The sequence below is a fragment of the Hyaena hyaena genome, unplaced genomic scaffold (genome assembly GCF_003009895.1).
Source record: "Hyaena hyaena isolate Hyena2069 unplaced genomic scaffold, ASM300989v1 scaffold_85, whole genome shotgun sequence".
Classification (NCBI taxonomy): domain Eukaryota; kingdom Metazoa; phylum Chordata; class Mammalia; order Carnivora; family Hyaenidae; genus Hyaena; species Hyaena hyaena.
Window position 1 is genome coordinate 1,726,179 of NW_024080717.1, and position 16,772 is coordinate 1,742,950.

Consider the following 16,772-nt stretch of genomic DNA (forward strand, 5'->3'; position numbering starts at 1 on the left):
CCTAGCAGTGGTCTGACCACAAGGCCTGCGGGGCCTCCTATGGGGGGTGATGCTGGTGGGATGGGTCTGGACGGTTCAGGAAACCCAGAGAGGCTAGTGGGAGTTATATGGGCAAAGGGGAAATGGAAGGGGTGGGGGGAAAGTGGTGATGGATGTGATGTTGGAAGACGGGTGTTATGGGCGGATGGGTTTTACCCCTTGAAAACAAAGGACTCGTGTTCAGTGTGTGACCTAGAATTTCAAAGGTCATCTCCCCGGGGCAAGACGCCAAGAAGGTAGAGGGCCATGTTTTGGAATGCTCGGCACACATCACGCTAGTTGTAGAAAATGGGTTGGATTCTGGTTACCTTCCAGAATCTTGACGCGTCTGAACAGTTTTTATACACACATTTTTGTGCAGTATGGCATGACCTAGAAGTCACAGCCTAATAAAAAGCTTATGCCATGAAAATAAATAACAATTTGAGGCTACTTCCTCTGAATGGACCAGGGTTTTTGAGACAGGGCAAGACAGTCCAACTCCGAGGGCCAAATATAGACAAGCATGGTGTAGAATCTTCCGTTTCTCTGGTCTCAGAGCACATGGCGTGGCATGGCAGGGTATGTAACTGAATCCAGTGCAAATGAATACAAACCCACTTCAAGATTGGATGGGGGGATACCCAGGAACAGCCTGTGTCCAAAATCAGGATTAAACTCGCCAGAGGAGGGCATAGGAAAATCTTTCCTTTTGATGAGACTTAGAAAGTCCCAGTCGATGAGAGAGAAATACTTGACAAATGATTTGAGAATAGCAAATACAAATGCAACAAGGGAAGGTTGGTTTTTAGCTATGGTCTGTATTGTTTTAGAAGAAACATTGGTGGGATGCCATCTACAGACCGAATGAATCTCATGTACATTTACCTGAGACGTCTAGAAATAGCAGAAATGTGTCTCTAAGAGCTCAGATATGTGGCACAGCAGAATCCAGCTTGGAAGTCTGCCTGACCTAAACAGGCTGGTTTATCTTTGGCAAGTTGTCTGGCTGCTTCAAGGCTATAAATGAAACAAAATAATTGCGATGTTAATAGAAACGAATATGTAGAAGATATGTTTTCTTCCTTGGACTTGTAAAACTCCAGAAGGGAGAAAATGAAAGCCAAAAGTAGGGGGAAAAAAATCAAACGAGACAAAGTACTATTTTAGTTTTCTAATTCAGAGGTCAGTGAGCATTTTCTGTTAAAGACCAGTTATATGAGGCCCTTGAAAGCAGCCATGGGCAAGTATATATACTGGATGGGCGTGTCTGGGCTCCGATAAGACCTTATTTATGAATGCCAAAATTTGAGGGGTTTGGTAATTTTTAGGTGTCATGAAGCCTTATTCTGCTCTTGATTTTTCTTTCAACCATTTAGAAACGTAAAAACCATTTTTTACTGACTCCTATGCCAGATTGGAGACAAACATCTCCCGTCACTTGTTCCCTGAGAACCAAACCAAACCAAACAAACCAAACCAAACAAATCATGTTGAAGTGCAACAGGCTCTCTTTTTCAGGCTTGTGTAAATTAATTGAATGGTGATTTTTCACATTTGGTATTTTCTTAGATTTTTCTAGAATGCTCTCTGCTCCTGCCAGGATGCTTTGGGGCCCCTGTAACACTTTCTAACATCAGTCGTCACGCATTTATTAAGTGCTCACCATGAACTGAAATGCTAGGGACAGACGTCAGAGAAAAAGAAAATATTAGCCATAGAAAGTGGTACAGAAGCACCTCTATTTATGGAGTTTCAACTTGTGCACTTTCAAAGATACAAACAAAACCAAGCTCCTCACTGCCAGAAATATGCATTAAGAGTTTCTGGGAGCTTTTTGTTTCTGCCCTCCCCCCTCCCGTTGTTTTTCAGTCTACCTAATATTTACTATATTTCTCTTTGCTACTGAGGAGTTTTACCATTAACCCTATCTTGCATGGTAACCTCAGAGGAAGCAGTTACCAATAAGAAGGTGCTAATAAGAAGTAGCAGAAAGGAAGGTGAAATAGAAACAATTTTTCAGAATTGAAGTAGGTCAGCAAAATCATTGCAAGTTCTTTAGCAGAACAGTTTGGAGGACAAAGACCTCACTTTGCCCCCTGACGAAAGTTCTGTACCTGTGTGATAATAGCGACCATTGACATGGAGCTTATTTATTCCTGGCACTGTTCTAACTTGTCTCTCTCTGCGTGGGCGCACACACACACACACACACACACACACACACACACACTCACAGGGTCACACACTAGAATAATCCCCACCACCCAAAAAGGACGGTAAGCAACAAATGCTGTCAACTTAGCCACTCTGACCAGTGTGAGGTGGTATCTCAGTGTGGTTTTGATCAGTATTTCCCTGATGATGAGGGCTGCTGAGCATCATTTCATGTGTCTGTTGGCCATCTGGATGTCCTCTTTGGAGAAGTGTCTGTTCATGTCTTCTGCCCATTTCTTCACTGGATTATTTGTTTTTCGGGTGTGGAGTTTGGTGAGTTCCTTATAGATTTTGGATACTAGCCCTTTATCTGATATGTCATTTGCGACTATCTTTTCCCATTCCGTCGGTTGCCTATTAGTTTTCTTGATTGTTTCCTTTGCCGTGCAGAAGCTTTTTATCTTGATGAGGTCCCGATAGTTTATTTTTGCTCTTGATTCCCTTGCCTTTGGGGATGTGTCAGGTAAGAAATTGCTGGAGACTATAGATGCTGGCAAGGATGTGGAGAAGTGGGCACCCTCCTACACTGTTGGTGAGAATGAAAACTGGTGCAGCCCCTCTGGAAAAGAGTGTGGAGGTTCCTCAAAAAACTTAATAGAACTCCCCTATGACCCAGCAATAGCACTGCTGGGAATTTAACCAAGGGATACAGGAGTGCTGATGCATAGGGGCACATGGACCCCCAATGTTCACAGCAGCACTCTCCACAATAGCCAAAACATGGAAAGAGCCTAAGTGTCCATCAACGGACGAATGGATCAAGAAGATGTGGTTCATCTATATGATGGAATACTACATGGCAATGAGAAAGAATGACATCTGGCCACGTGTAGCAACATGGATGGAACTTGAGGGTGTCATGCTGAGCGAAATAAGTCAGGCAGAGAAGGACAGATATCATATGTTTGCACGTGCAGGAGGATTAGGAGGAACTTAACAGAGGACCGTGGGGGAGGAGAAGGGGGAAAATAGTGGGGGAGAGGGAGGGAGGCAAAGCATGAGAGACTCTTGAATGCTGAGAACAAACTGAGGGCTGATGGGGGTGGGGGAGAGGGGAAGGGGGGTGATGGGCATGGAGGGGGACACTCATTGGGATGAGCACTGGGTATTGTATGGAAACCAACTTAACAATAAACTATTAAAAATAAATAAATAAAAACCAAACAAAGGATGTCAAAACATGGTGGATGAAATGGAGAGCATTGAACTGTGTTTTTAGATAGTCGCATCTTAGCTATATTTGTGACGGTCTGTAATTCAGTGAAAGGAAGTGAGTCTGGTAAGTGAAGTAACCCAGTCATGGATGGTTCCATGGGTTGGCATATTTTGGAGCTGACCCAGACTTCAAGAAAGTGGCTAAAAGGTGACTTGGGGTGCCGAAGCCACTGAGAAATTCCCTGTGGTCTCGTGGACAGATTCACCACCTCAATATAAGAAATGAAATAGGTCTAATGTGGATGGAGAAGGCAGATAAATCATTTATGAGCAAGGAAAAGGATAAGCTGGAGCACCGGGCCTCGGAAGATCAGCTCACACTTCACCTTGCTGTAAACCCTTCTGGGGAAATAAGCTTCTGCCCCACTCAGGACCTCCGTACATGGGAACGGAGTCATAAACAGCCCTTAGGGCTTAACAAATTTTCAGCCAGAAGTGTAATGGACACTTGCTATTGGTGCTTTGCTCAGACTATCTCAGATCTGTTATCGGTTCTGTGTGCCTGACCCATCCCCCAGCTTCTGTGTGGTTTGCTTCTAATGACCAACATCTGTGAACTTCAGAGGACCTCCTTTGGGATTCTCGAGAAGTTTCTTTAAAGCCATAAAGAGCAGGAAGTGCCTGGGACTTTACATCACCCTGGGGCATCCCATAGCCCATGACTGGCAGGTGTGAGAACGTTAAAGCCCGGCTCCTTTGGTCTGAGATGGGACAGCTCTGAGATGGAATTTATACTCCAGAACTCCCCGTAGGATCAGGCGGAGACTGGGACTTGGCCAGAAATCACACGGTTGCTCGGCTTCCTCCCCTTTCCTCCCCTGTTACGCTTACCCCTTACCCGTTTCTCCTGGGAACGTGCCCTTAATAAATCACTTGCACATGCATGCTTGTCCTAGTGTCTGTTTCTGGGGAAATCTGCCTAAGGCAAGAAGGAACTATATTCTTAGGAGAGAAGGAGCACAAGGCCTTGTCTTCAGTTAGCGTCGAAAGGATGGATGAAACAATGGCCTGAATGAGCTAACAGAAGCCAGTCTTTAGCTTTGAGCCACTCTGTTAGAGCCAGGGAAACAGGAAAATGGCACAACATTGCCTCTGAAATTTTAGAGTTGCCGGTCCAATAGTGAAGCTGCCCATATAGCATAGCCTCTCCAGCTGATGCTCATCCAGGCTCAGGCTATTCGATACCGCCAGCAAGAAGAAATCACCACGTCCTGGGGTAGCTGGCTGTCTTCTCCGGCACTACTCAATTTGTTATGAAGGCCTTCCTCCCATTACCCGCTTCCTCCCTTCCTTCCCCCCTTCCTGCCTTCCCCCCTTCCTCCCTCCCTTCCTCCTTCCATTCCTTTGTTCCTTTGTTTGTTCCTTCCTTCCTTCCTTCTAATTTCTTCCTCCCTCTCAACCTCTTTCCCTCCCTCCCTCCTTCCTCCTTTTCTTCCTTTGTTCATTCATTCATTCATTCATTCCTACCTTCCTTCCTTCCAGTTTCTTCCTTCCTCCCTCCCTCCCTCCCTTGCTCGCTCCTTCCTTCCTTCCTCTCTCTATCTCTCTCTCTCTCTGTGTCTGTCTCTCTCATAGCTTTATGGACGTCCGATTCACATTTCATACAATTCAACCATTTAAGGGAACAATGAAATGGCTTTTAGTATATTCGAAGTTGTGCAACTACCCCACAATCGATTGTAGAACATTTTCATCACCCTGAAAAGAAACCCTGTACTTTTTAGCTATCACCTTCTTAACTCACCATCCTCCTATCTCCCCAGCCCTAGACAACCACAGATCTACTTTCGGTCTCTGTGGACTTTCTTGTGGACTTTCTTCTGGACATTTCTAATACATGGGATCATATATGTGGTCTTTGGTGACTGACTTCTTTCACTTAGCATAAGGTTTTTAAGGTTCATCCATGTTTTATCATATACCAGAATTTCATTCCTTTTAATGGCCAAATAATTTTTCATTGTATGGATAGGCCACATTTTGTTTATTAATCAGTTGATGGACATTTGGGTTGTTTCCACTTTAGGCTATTATGAATAGTGGTACTGTGAACACACACATGCAAGTTTTTGTATCGACATATGTTTTAATTCCTTTTGTTATATACCTAGGAGTAGAATTGCCAGGTTAAATGTAGAAAGTTTTCTCTTATGTTGAGCCAAAATCCATGTCCTCATAATTTCCACTCTTGAGTCTTGTCCAGCCTCCTGGAGAAAACTGACAAGGTTTTCCTTTCTCACACATGACGTCCCTTCAAACCATTCATCATTGTCTCCATGGCCTTCTTCAGCTTTCATAGACTGAATTTTCTTTGTTCTTTCGATCATCCCACTGTAAAAATGGGACTTACAGAAATGCAAGCCAATAGCCTTGAAGTTGTCACATTGTCAGTTATGATGTACAAACCAGCATTCCTTTGTTCCAAATCTCAGACTTTCCCATCAACCACAGAGAAATAGTGGCTGGCAACTTTATTTTGCTAAGATGGGAGACAAGGAATTATTCTAGGTGGGAAGGATTTTCAATAGACTCTGAAGGGATTTTCCCTTTGGAAAATCTAAAAGGACCAATAATTTATGTAATTTATACACATTTGTCATTTTTGACATGCTAATGTGAGAAAAAGGAATTCCATGGTTTTGAAAAATAAAGTTTAATGAAGATCAGTTATCCTGAGAGCTTTGAAAGAAGTCCTATGTAGCATTCCTTCTCTGTTAGTCACAAAGACAATGGGGATAAAACTTGACAAAACCACAGAAAAATATAGCAAGTGACTTAGCAGGTGCTAGATTGTACTGAACTGGACCAAATGTTATGTTCATTTACATTTTAATAACCACAAATGGATCTGATCCTGGCTTGTTAGTCATAGAGTTTGGAATGTTTCAGTTCAGAGGGCAGAGTGAGTTCTGCATTGTCTCATGCTAGCTGCCTGACCTTGAACGAGTCATTTGGCCTTCCTAGGCATTCGTCTCTGCGTCTTACTACCATGGCACCAGAGGTTTGCCAACTGTGTTGCTGTACATGATAACAATCAAGGGTTCTTGCTAAAAATCAACCCTGAGGTGGTGCTCCAAGAGATTCTCATTCATTGTGTTTTGGGGAGGTCCTCACGATCTATTTTTTTAAATACCCCCTGACAAGTGATTTTGATGTATATGGACCTAAAGACCATACTTTCAGAAGTGCGGATTAGCCATTTATTTCGTTTTCTTCCCTTTTATAGTTTATTGTCAAGTTGGTTTCCATATAACACCCAGTGCTCATCCCAGCAAGTGCCCTCCTCGGTGCCCATCACCCCCTTTCCCCTCTCCCCCACCCCCATCAGCCCTCAGTTTGTTCTCAGTATTTAAGAGTCTCTTATGGTTTGCCTTCCTCCCTCTCCTTAACTATTTTCCCCTTCCCCTCCCCCATGGTCCTCTGTTAAGTTTCTCCTGTTCCACATATGAGTGAAAACATATGGTATCTGTCCTTCTCTGCCTGACTTATTTCACTCAGCATAGCACCCTCAAGTTCCATCCACGTTGCTACACATGGCCAGATGTCATTCTTTCTCATTGCCGTGTAGTATTCCATCGTATAGATAAACCACATCTTCTGATCCATTTGTCAGTTAATGGACATTTAGGCTCTTTCCATGATGTTAGCCATTTATTTTTGATCCCTATTCCTTTTGTCCTGTCTTCTGACAAAAGGGAGGAGGAATCTCACAACCTCTCCAGGTCATCTTTCCGTAGATGCCATGTTTATGAACGTGAAGAAGGATGACAATGAAACTTGAAATATGAAAATGTCCTCATCTGATGCTAAGATTCTGATATATTACGATTATTTGGACCAGAACCATTTTATCTATGGAGTTTCTCAGCCTTAACCTTACAGGCATTTAGAGCCAGAACATTCTTTGCTCTGTGTGTGTGTGTGTGTGTGTGTGTGTGTGTGTGTGTGTGTTGGTGGGATGGTGTATCTTGTGTGTATCTTGTTCATGGTGGGCTGTTTAGCAACATCCCTGGCATCTATCCATTAAATTCTAAGTAGCACTTCATGCCCCTACCCAAACTTGTGACCAAAAAAAATCTCTAGGCATTGCCAAATATGCCCCGAGGGACAAAATTACCCCTAGTTGAGAACCACTTTTATAATGCATGGTACCAAAGGAAACAAATCAAGAAATGAAGCTTGGAACAGTTTTCTTTGATTGGCTCTCATTGCACAGCAGGGCAACGAAGGCCGTGCTCGACTGGTGGTCCTCAACCTTTAGGTACCAAGCATTTCTTGGAGATCTGGAAATCTTTGGTCCCTCCTCTCTATTTGGTGGATTAATGGGATACAGACAGGTTTAGGTGGTTTGGCAAGTGAAGGATACTGTTTCATTTTCATTTTGTTGCACTTCTGGCAATGAATTCTTAACATTTGCCTTATATATCCCTGCTTCCTATGAAAAATGAAAATCATAACCACAAAAGAGATTGGGGGGGGGCGGACACTGTTACATGTGAAATTGCTTTGAAAGCTGTCGGCACCAGAGTAGTGCCAGGTGCCATCATTCATAATATTGCTGAGCCTCTGAAATGAGGGGATTTTGAGGTTGTAACAGTGGTTTTGTCGGGTGACTAGTCAAGTGCTCCAAAGGACTCTAAAGCATCAGTTTGGGTGGCACAAATGGCCAGTTTTTACCCTACCTGTTAGACTTTCAGCGCTCTGTGTGAGTGGAGACCCACCCGTGTGGGAGTCCCATTGCTCAGCCTGACGCTTCTGCTCTGAGGATAGCTGTCCTTGTTTTCTCGAGGAAAGCAAGACCCACTCCACTAAAACAAAGTTCGTTGTTGGTGTGAGATGCACTGCTAAGTGGAAATTATTAAAGGATGAATTTCTTATGTCCATGAAGGGTTTCTCAGCCTCGGCGCTCTTGACACTTTTTGGCAGGCTAGTTCTTTGTCAGGGCCCGGGGGCGGCTGTCCTGCACCGTGGGGGATATTTCGCACATCCCTGGCTTCTACCCACTAGATGCACGTGGCATCCCATCCCCTTGCCCACACTTTGTCACAACGAGAAACGTCTCCAGACATTGTCTAGTGTCCCTTTGTCTCCATGGAGAAGTACTGATCAAGGAGAGAGGGATGGGGCACTGGTACTATCTGACCCTGTTTTACAAGAAGGTACTGTAGAAATTGATAAGTTTGACTTATCAAAAGGGGTCTCTACTTGGAAATGTACTGGATGGCCTACAAAGAGACATGGACCCAACTTTCCTTTACATCTCAACTCCACCACTTACGAGATGTGCAAAGGAAATTAATTACCCCCATGAACAAAATGGGGATGATCGTACTTGCCTCGCACTGTTATTCCAAGGATCCAGATTTGCTATTTGAAAAGCATCTAGTTGAACAAAGGACCGGTGACGTACACGTTCAATAATTAGCGGAATTGTTATTGTCTCAAATAATAATTGTAGCACCTGCAGCACTGGTGTTGCCATGGGCATCCTGCAGGCTTTACACGCTTGCGACACCACGCAGAGGGAAGGACGTTATAAGTGGTTGTGCGAAGGCAATAGACTAACATTAGATTATGGATATAATGAAAAGCAGATGCCTGATTCTTGAACTGTTTTTCAGGGAAGTCACAACCAGAGGGATTGCAACCTCTTCTTTTTGTCTAATAACCCTTGAGTAGAAAATTTGTTTTAGAAACATGGCTCTGTGGATACTTTTTTTTTTAAACTTTTAAAAAAAATTTTTTTTTAAATATTTTTATTTATTTCTAGGAGAGAGAGAGAGAGAGAGAGAGAGAGAGAGAGAGCGTGAGCAGGGGAGGGTCAGAGAGAGAGGGAGACACAGACTCTGAAATAGGCTTGAGCTGGCAATCAGCACAGAGCCCGACGCGGGGCTCGAACCCACGAACCGTGAGATCATGACCTAAGCGAAAGTCGGACGCTTAACCGACCAAGCCACCCAGGCGCCCCTCTGTGGATACTTTTGAAGGGCACTCTCCCTGGCTCCCTGACAGCGAGTAGCATTTCTTTGGTGAAAATATCAAAAATGGCAAGAAAAGGACAAAGCAGTGAGGCCAAGCTGAACCTATTGTAATGGTTGGTATATTGTCCCCTTCCCTCCCTTTTCTTACCCCCCTGCATTCACAAGTCATCATGTCGTCAGTTCTGGTTGATGGATAACTTCCTGATACTCCTTGTAGTCAGAATCAAGGCTGAGGGCAATGGTACCAGATGATGACAGGCATTCTTCTCTTTCTTCTCTGTCCTGTGTCACCACAGCTCCAGACACCATTCTTGGCACCCCCCAGGAATTCCTCATTCACTGGCCTGCAGAGCAGATCTGTCTTCAGGCTGGGGGACTGTCTCTCTCTAACTTAGCTGCAGAAAGGAATGGGACCCTTTATTCTTCCTTGGATCCCTCCCATCTCCATATCGTTGTTAGAGTTCAGAAGAAGGGGAGAAATTATGGCTATGGAACAAAGTGGTAATTCCGTAAGTGGCATTCAGGTTTACGTTTGGGTCGCTGAGGTATTTCCCCCCCAGGATGCTGATTTTCTGCACAATAAAATGTCTTCCCTCAAAGGCATAACTGATGTAACCCTTGCTTCTACCTGTACTTGTGGCTGGAGTCAGCAATGGCATTTCCAGTGCCAGGACGCCAGCAGGGCTGGTAGGTTCTTCACTTACAGGAGACTTGTGATTTGGGACAAAGAGGATCTCAAGCTTCTTCCCTGTCTCTCCTTCTTGATCCTAGAGTTTGATTTCCTGAACTTTATCTTCGTAGCCCCATGAGAAAACCTAGAAGAGAGACAACTCTAAACTGTGTTCAGTCTTTATATAAACTATGTTCAGTCTATTTATACCATAGTGTAAACAAAGATTCTAATCGGTACAATCAGTTCAGAAAATTATTGGGCATTGTCCAGTAAAGTTAAAGACATGCATACGTATGACCTAGCAATTTTGTTTCTGGGTTTGCACCCGATAAAAAAATGCATGTGCTTGTGCTCAAGGAGATGTGTGTAATTAGGTTCAAGAAGGATGGTTTTCAGTAGTCCCAGACTGGAAAGGACACGCATGCCCATCACAGTTGAAAAGATGAACCATGTTAAACACCTACGATGAAATACTGGACGACAATGCGAATGACTGAACTAGGGCCGCCTATAACAACACGGAAGAACCTTAAAAGCATAATGTTGAGTAAAAAAAGCCACATGCAATACAACATACTTAGGAATCCTTTATATAAAGTAAGAAGACAGGCAACACCGAGGTCTAACATTTATGGATGCTCAACTTCCTAAAAAGCAGTGGTTCTCAAAACAGGGGTGATCTTGCCGCCACCCCAGGGGGTATTTGTCAATGTCTGGAGACATTTTGGGTTGTCCTAATTGGGGGAGGGAGCTACTACTGGCTTCCAGTGGTTAGGTTCCAGGGATGCCGCTAAACATCCTACAACCCATAGGACAGCCTCCACAATAAAGAACTGTCAGTAGGATGCCCAAGCTACAAGAAACAGAAGCAAAAATAAACAAGTGGGGCTACTTCAAACAAAAAAGCTTCTGCACAGCAAAAGAAGCAATCAACAAAATGACAAGGCAAAAGGAATGGGAGAGAATAGCTGCAAACCATGTATCTGGTGAAGGGTTAATATCCAAATAACTCAATAGCAAAAACCCCAATAACCCCATTTAAAAATAGGCAAAGGACCGGAATAGACATTCCCCAAAGAAGACAGTGGCCATACAATGGCCAACAGACACATGAAAATGTGCTCAACCTCACTGATCATGAGGGAGATGCAAATCAAAACCACAGTGAGATGCCACCTCACCTGTCAGGATGGCTTTTATTGAAAAGACAAGAGGTAACAAGTGTTGGTGGGGATGTGGAAAAAAGGAAACCATAGTGCACTGTTGGGGGGGACTGTAAATTGGGGCAGCCATTATGGAAAATGATATAGAGGTTCCTTGACAAATTAAAAATTAGAAATAGATCTACTGTAGGATCCAACAATCCCACTTCTGGGTGTCTGTCCAAAAGGATTGAACTTAGGATCTTTTTTTTTTTTTTTAATTTCTAGGAGAGAGAGAGAGAGAGCGTGAGCAGGGGAGGGTCAGAGAGAGGGAGACACAGACTCTGAAACAGGCTCCAGGCTCTGAGCTGGCAGTCAGCACAGAGCCCGACGAGGGGCTCAAACCCACGAACCGAGAGATCATGACCAAAGCGAAAGTCAGACGCTTAACCGACTAAGCCACCCAGGTGCCCTTGAAGTTAGGATCTTAAAGACATATGTGCCCTCCTGTGTTCATTGTGGCATTATTTACAGTAACCAAGATATGAAAGCACCCTAAGTGTCTATCTATTTAAATGAATAAAGAAAATGTGACACCTCTTCTTCTCCCCCCTCCATCTGTCACTCTCTCCCTATATTATGTGTGTGTGTGTGTGTATATGTGTGTGTGTGTGTGTGTGTGTGTGTGTGTACACACACACACACACACACACACACACTTCAGCCACAACAAAAGGAAACCCTACCACTGGTGACAACATGGATGGACCTTGGACCTTGAGGGCATTATGTTAAGTGAAGTAAGTCAGAGAAAGACAAATGCTATGTGATCTCACTTATATGTGGAATCTAAAAAAGAAAACCCGACAAATTCATAGAAACAGAGAGTGGAACAGCGCTTTCCCAGAGGAGGGGAAATGAGGAGATGATGGTCATATGGTGCAAACTTCCAGTTATAAGATGAATAAGGTCTGGGAATCTAGTGTACAGTGTGGTGACAGTAACTAACAATGCTGTATTGTATACTTGAAAGTTCCTAAGAGAATAGATCCTAAATGTTCTCACCACACATACAAAATACGGTGATTATGTAAGCTGATGGAAGTATGAACTCACCTCGTTGCGGTAATTATTTCACAATACATATGTGTATCAAATTATCGCATGGTACCCTTTAAACTTACACAATGTTATATGTCAGTTGTATCTCAATAAAGCTGGTGGGGGAGTGGGGAATTATCGGTCCCCAGATGCCAACAGTGTTAGGCTTGAGAAACCCTGCTATAAAAGGGAAGCTAAGAAGTCAAGTCCACAAAATATAGGGCAGGGTCTGTCACTGGGATCAGGGAAGGATGCTACCATGTAGTCAAGGGCCATGGGGCTCTCTGAGACACCCACAGTCTTCTATCTGTTAACCTCAGTGACGGGCATATGTTTTGCAATAATTCATAAGCTGCACATTGTATATTATCAACTGTTTCAGAATTCGAAAAATATTCTGGCAGGCGGATTGATAAGACAATAGAATGAAAGAGTGTAGGCGTTAGGTTTTAGGGAAGAGGTCCCCACCCAAAAGGGTCAAGGCTGGGCCTTATCCCCCTATCCTAAATAGGTTTTCATGCTTCGGTGGGCCCCCAGCTCCTCCAAGACTCTGAGGTTGAATTTGCTTCCACGAGCTTAGGTAAAGTGTTCGTGAAAAAGTAATCACCCTTGGGCTGGCACTAGACGTGGAAAATGTCGACTCAGCTTATAGGCAGGCAGAGTAAATGCAAACAAAGATTTGTATTTCAGGGTCCTGGTGGCAAGGGCAGCCTTCAGTCCTGGAAATGCAGTAACATTTGGGGGCAGGAAGATGAGGAAATTCCACTGTGAGCATGACACATGTTTTCTTCAAAATGATGCTGAGAGAGGAACTCCTAGAGATTATTTTTGAGTCCTCTCTGGGGGAAATGATAAACATCAGAGAAAATTTATTATTTTTTGAAAAAGTGACTAATCAAAAGAGAACATTAGCCAAGTAGGCTCTTAACTTAATGAGGGAATGGGATGAACTTCAGCCTTCTCTGGGGGAGATTTCATTTTCTCCTTTATATCTCCTTCTGTCACCTAACAGACACAATTTGAATTTCAAAACCACCTGCCATGTTAACATATAGTTCAAATGACCTAGAACAATACCTACAAATTGTATGCACTAAAAACATTCAGTGCTTCTAAGTGACCGAGCGAATAAATAACCAACATGGGAAAGATAATTAGGAGTAGAGATGTGCAAATAAGACATTTTGATTAGAGTGGTATTTAAAATATACCTTGAAATATACTCAGATAGAAAGAATGTGTGGAATTCAAATGGTTTCAGATTTAATCGAACTTTCAGAGTTATGCCCAATCCTCTAGGTCCCTTCTTGAGTCCTTTTTTTTTTTTTTTTTTTTTTTTTTTTTTTTTTTTTTTTTTTTTTTTTTTTTTTTTTTTTTTTTTTGGTGTGTGTGTCTTTAAAAAGTTTATTTATTTATTTTGAGAGAAAGAGAGTGAGCAGGGGAGGGGCAGAGAGAGAATCTCAAGCAGGCTCCACTATCAGTGCAGAGCCTGACAGGGGGCTCAAACCCACAAACTGTGATATTATGACCTGAGCCAAAGTCAAGAGGTGGACGCTTAATGGAATGAGCCACCCAGGCACCCCCCCCCACCCCTTCTTGAGTCTTAAACGAGTGAACTAAGAATTGAAAAGGTGTAGGGTTCACACTGAAGGGAGTTTAAGAGTCTTGCAGCATGGGTCGATCATTTCGTGTCTTAAAATGCTTTGTCTTATCTCCCCAGACCTTTCAAGCACAGGAAAACAGTCCTATTGAGCTTAAGAATTTGAGTCTGACTTAGCAATGGCAATTTAGCAAGAAGTATGCTTTGCAGGCAAAAGTCATTCCTAGACTGTAAGAACGCAGTTTGAGAATGATGGATTCTTTCTGGCTTAGGATAATGCTGTTTAGTGACAATACATGTTTCAAAGGTGGCACACAAACAGAGTAAGGTGACTCAACTTTAACACGGAGGCGGCTTACTCAGGGGTAATATCAAAGGGCTATGGTTAATAAGATTTTTTTAAAGCCAGAGACCCACCTTGTGTGTGCGTGTGTGTGTGTGTGTGTATACACACACATTTTATATATATATGTATATATATATACACATATACATTATATGTGTGTATCTGTATATATATATACACATATACATTATATGTGTGTATCTGTATATATATATACACATATACATTATATGTGTGTATCTGTATATAGTGACATACATATATATATATATATATATATATATATATATACATACACACACACACACACACACACACATATATGATGTGTATGACAGTGACCTGAGTGCACCCACAGGTAAAATTCCAACTGAGCAGTAGAGTTCAGATTTGTGTAATGTCCACCCTTCACTATGTGTATTTTATCCCGCAATAACAGATAAATAAATGTCCCCTGCCCCAAACAGGAACATGTCACCAGAGTGGCGCCAGTCTTAAGTTCAATTTCACCATTCGCCCCAGGCCCCCCGTAGCACGCCCTGCCCAGACCTCCCTTCCCTCTGCCATGTGGGAGCACAGAGTCCATTCACCTTGGGGGCCCTCCCGGCTCCCTGACACATCCAGGCAGAGCCAGACAAATGACATCCTAAAGTCCCCTCTTCGCTTTCACTCTGCTCTGCTTCTGAAAGCACCTGTAGAGCTACGTCATTCAAGACCGTTGGAATAAGGCAAAGAATTAGCATAAGCTTCACTATATGGCATCTTTCAGAGAATGCAGCCAGGACCAATTTAGGGACCTTTGCTTCACTGTGGTCTGTTGAGAAAGATGAACTCGCCAGCTTTGGGATTTCTTTCTCTGTCACACCTGCCATTAAACCTCCCGAGCTATAAGTCCCTTTCCCTACAGAAACTGTTTCTGTATATATATGTGTGTGTATATATACATATACATACAGGGGGCCTGTGGGTGCACTCAGGTCACTGTCATACACATCAAGATACAGAACATTTCCAGCGCCCCTAAAGTTTCCCTTGTACCCCTTTCTAGTCGATTCCAACTTCCTATCTTGGTGATCGCTGTTCAGGCTTCTATCACCATAGGTCCCACTTGCCTATTTCGATTCAACATTTGAATTTCAATTCTGCAACAAATAAGTAGAATCATACCTTGTGTCCTGTCTTGTGTATGACGTCTCTGTCTCAACGTTTGTTAGAAGAATTCGTGTCACTGTGTGCCTCAGCATTATTTTCCTTTCACGGCTGAGTAATACCCATTTTTGGACAGACCGCAATGGCTTCTCACACAGCAGTTGATGGACTCTTGGATTGTTTCCATTTTGGTGATTCTATCTAAAGAGTATAAACATTCTTGTACAGGAGGAAGCCATGGGCACCCGTTTCTCTATGTATCCAGGAGTGGATTTCCTGGATCAGAGGGCAGGCATATAATCAGTTTTAGTAGACATACTCTTAGAGTTTTCCAGCAAGATGAAGTGTCGTGGGATTCTCCAGTAGTAGATTCCTCAGGGCCCCCTGGCTTTCACCTTCCCAGTTTTTTTTTTTTTATTTTTCAATTTCCATCTTTACAATTCTGATGCCGGTTGTTTTCAAAATATTATATACTGATGTTGTGTTAGTTGGGTCGTCCATCCGACTAAATCGTAAGGGCTCCAACATGGGGGACGGTCTCATTTCCCTTCTCCCCACCCCTTACACCTACACAGAGCAGGGCAAGGGCCACTCAGTAAGTCCAGTACAGTGGGGCCCTGAAGAACTGAGACACGCCACCCACAGATCCACCTTCCACTGCATTTCTAGCCCACTTGGGCTTGGATTGATTGATTTCACTGGGTCTGGAGGCTGCACTCTGGCCCCTGCCCCTGCCTCTGGTTGGACTTAGCTTGCGGGGAAGCCGCACAGGAATCTCAAGAGTGCTGGGCCAGGGGAGGGCCTTCAGCGCCCCTATCCGGGGTGTGGTGAAGCTCCAATGCGTGCTAAAAACTACTTGGTCCGTCCGGCAGCGTTTGCAAAGAGTGTGTGTGTCTTCTGTTTCCAAACCTCTTGCCGTGTCCTTTGCCGATTTGCACCTAAGAACTAAGGCACAGCGGCGCTCTGAGCACTGCCCCCACCCCCCAGCTAAGGTTCAGCCCGGCCCCGTCGCCAGTCCCGGCGTTCCAGCAGATTCTTCAGGACTCCCGCTTCTAGCCGGGTTCCCCAGACACGCCTAGGTCCTGCAAGCCCTCTGGGACTCAGTCTACCCAAATCGGCGCGGTCCGGCCAGCACCCAGCCCGGCCTTCCTCCATTCCGGAGCGCCCCCCCACCCCCATCCCGGCAGCATTACTTGGCCCCCTGATGCCTGACTCTCCCAAAGGAGGGCTTTCCAAACACCGAAACTCCGCCCTCGCCGGAGCGGTTCCGAATCGCCTTCCAGCGTCAGGCCCACACCCCTTTCAAAGTTAGCGAAAGTCGCTCTTTCTT

At 44.0% G+C, this 16,772-nt stretch overlaps 1 protein-coding gene across 1 annotated transcript in view; it reads left to right on the forward strand.

The window, feature by feature from the left end:
• The window catches only part of ARHGAP6 (Rho GTPase activating protein 6), a 469,960-nt gene that overhangs the window by 213,466 nt on the left and 239,722 nt on the right, over positions 1 to 16,772 (forward strand). The window lies entirely within an intron of this gene.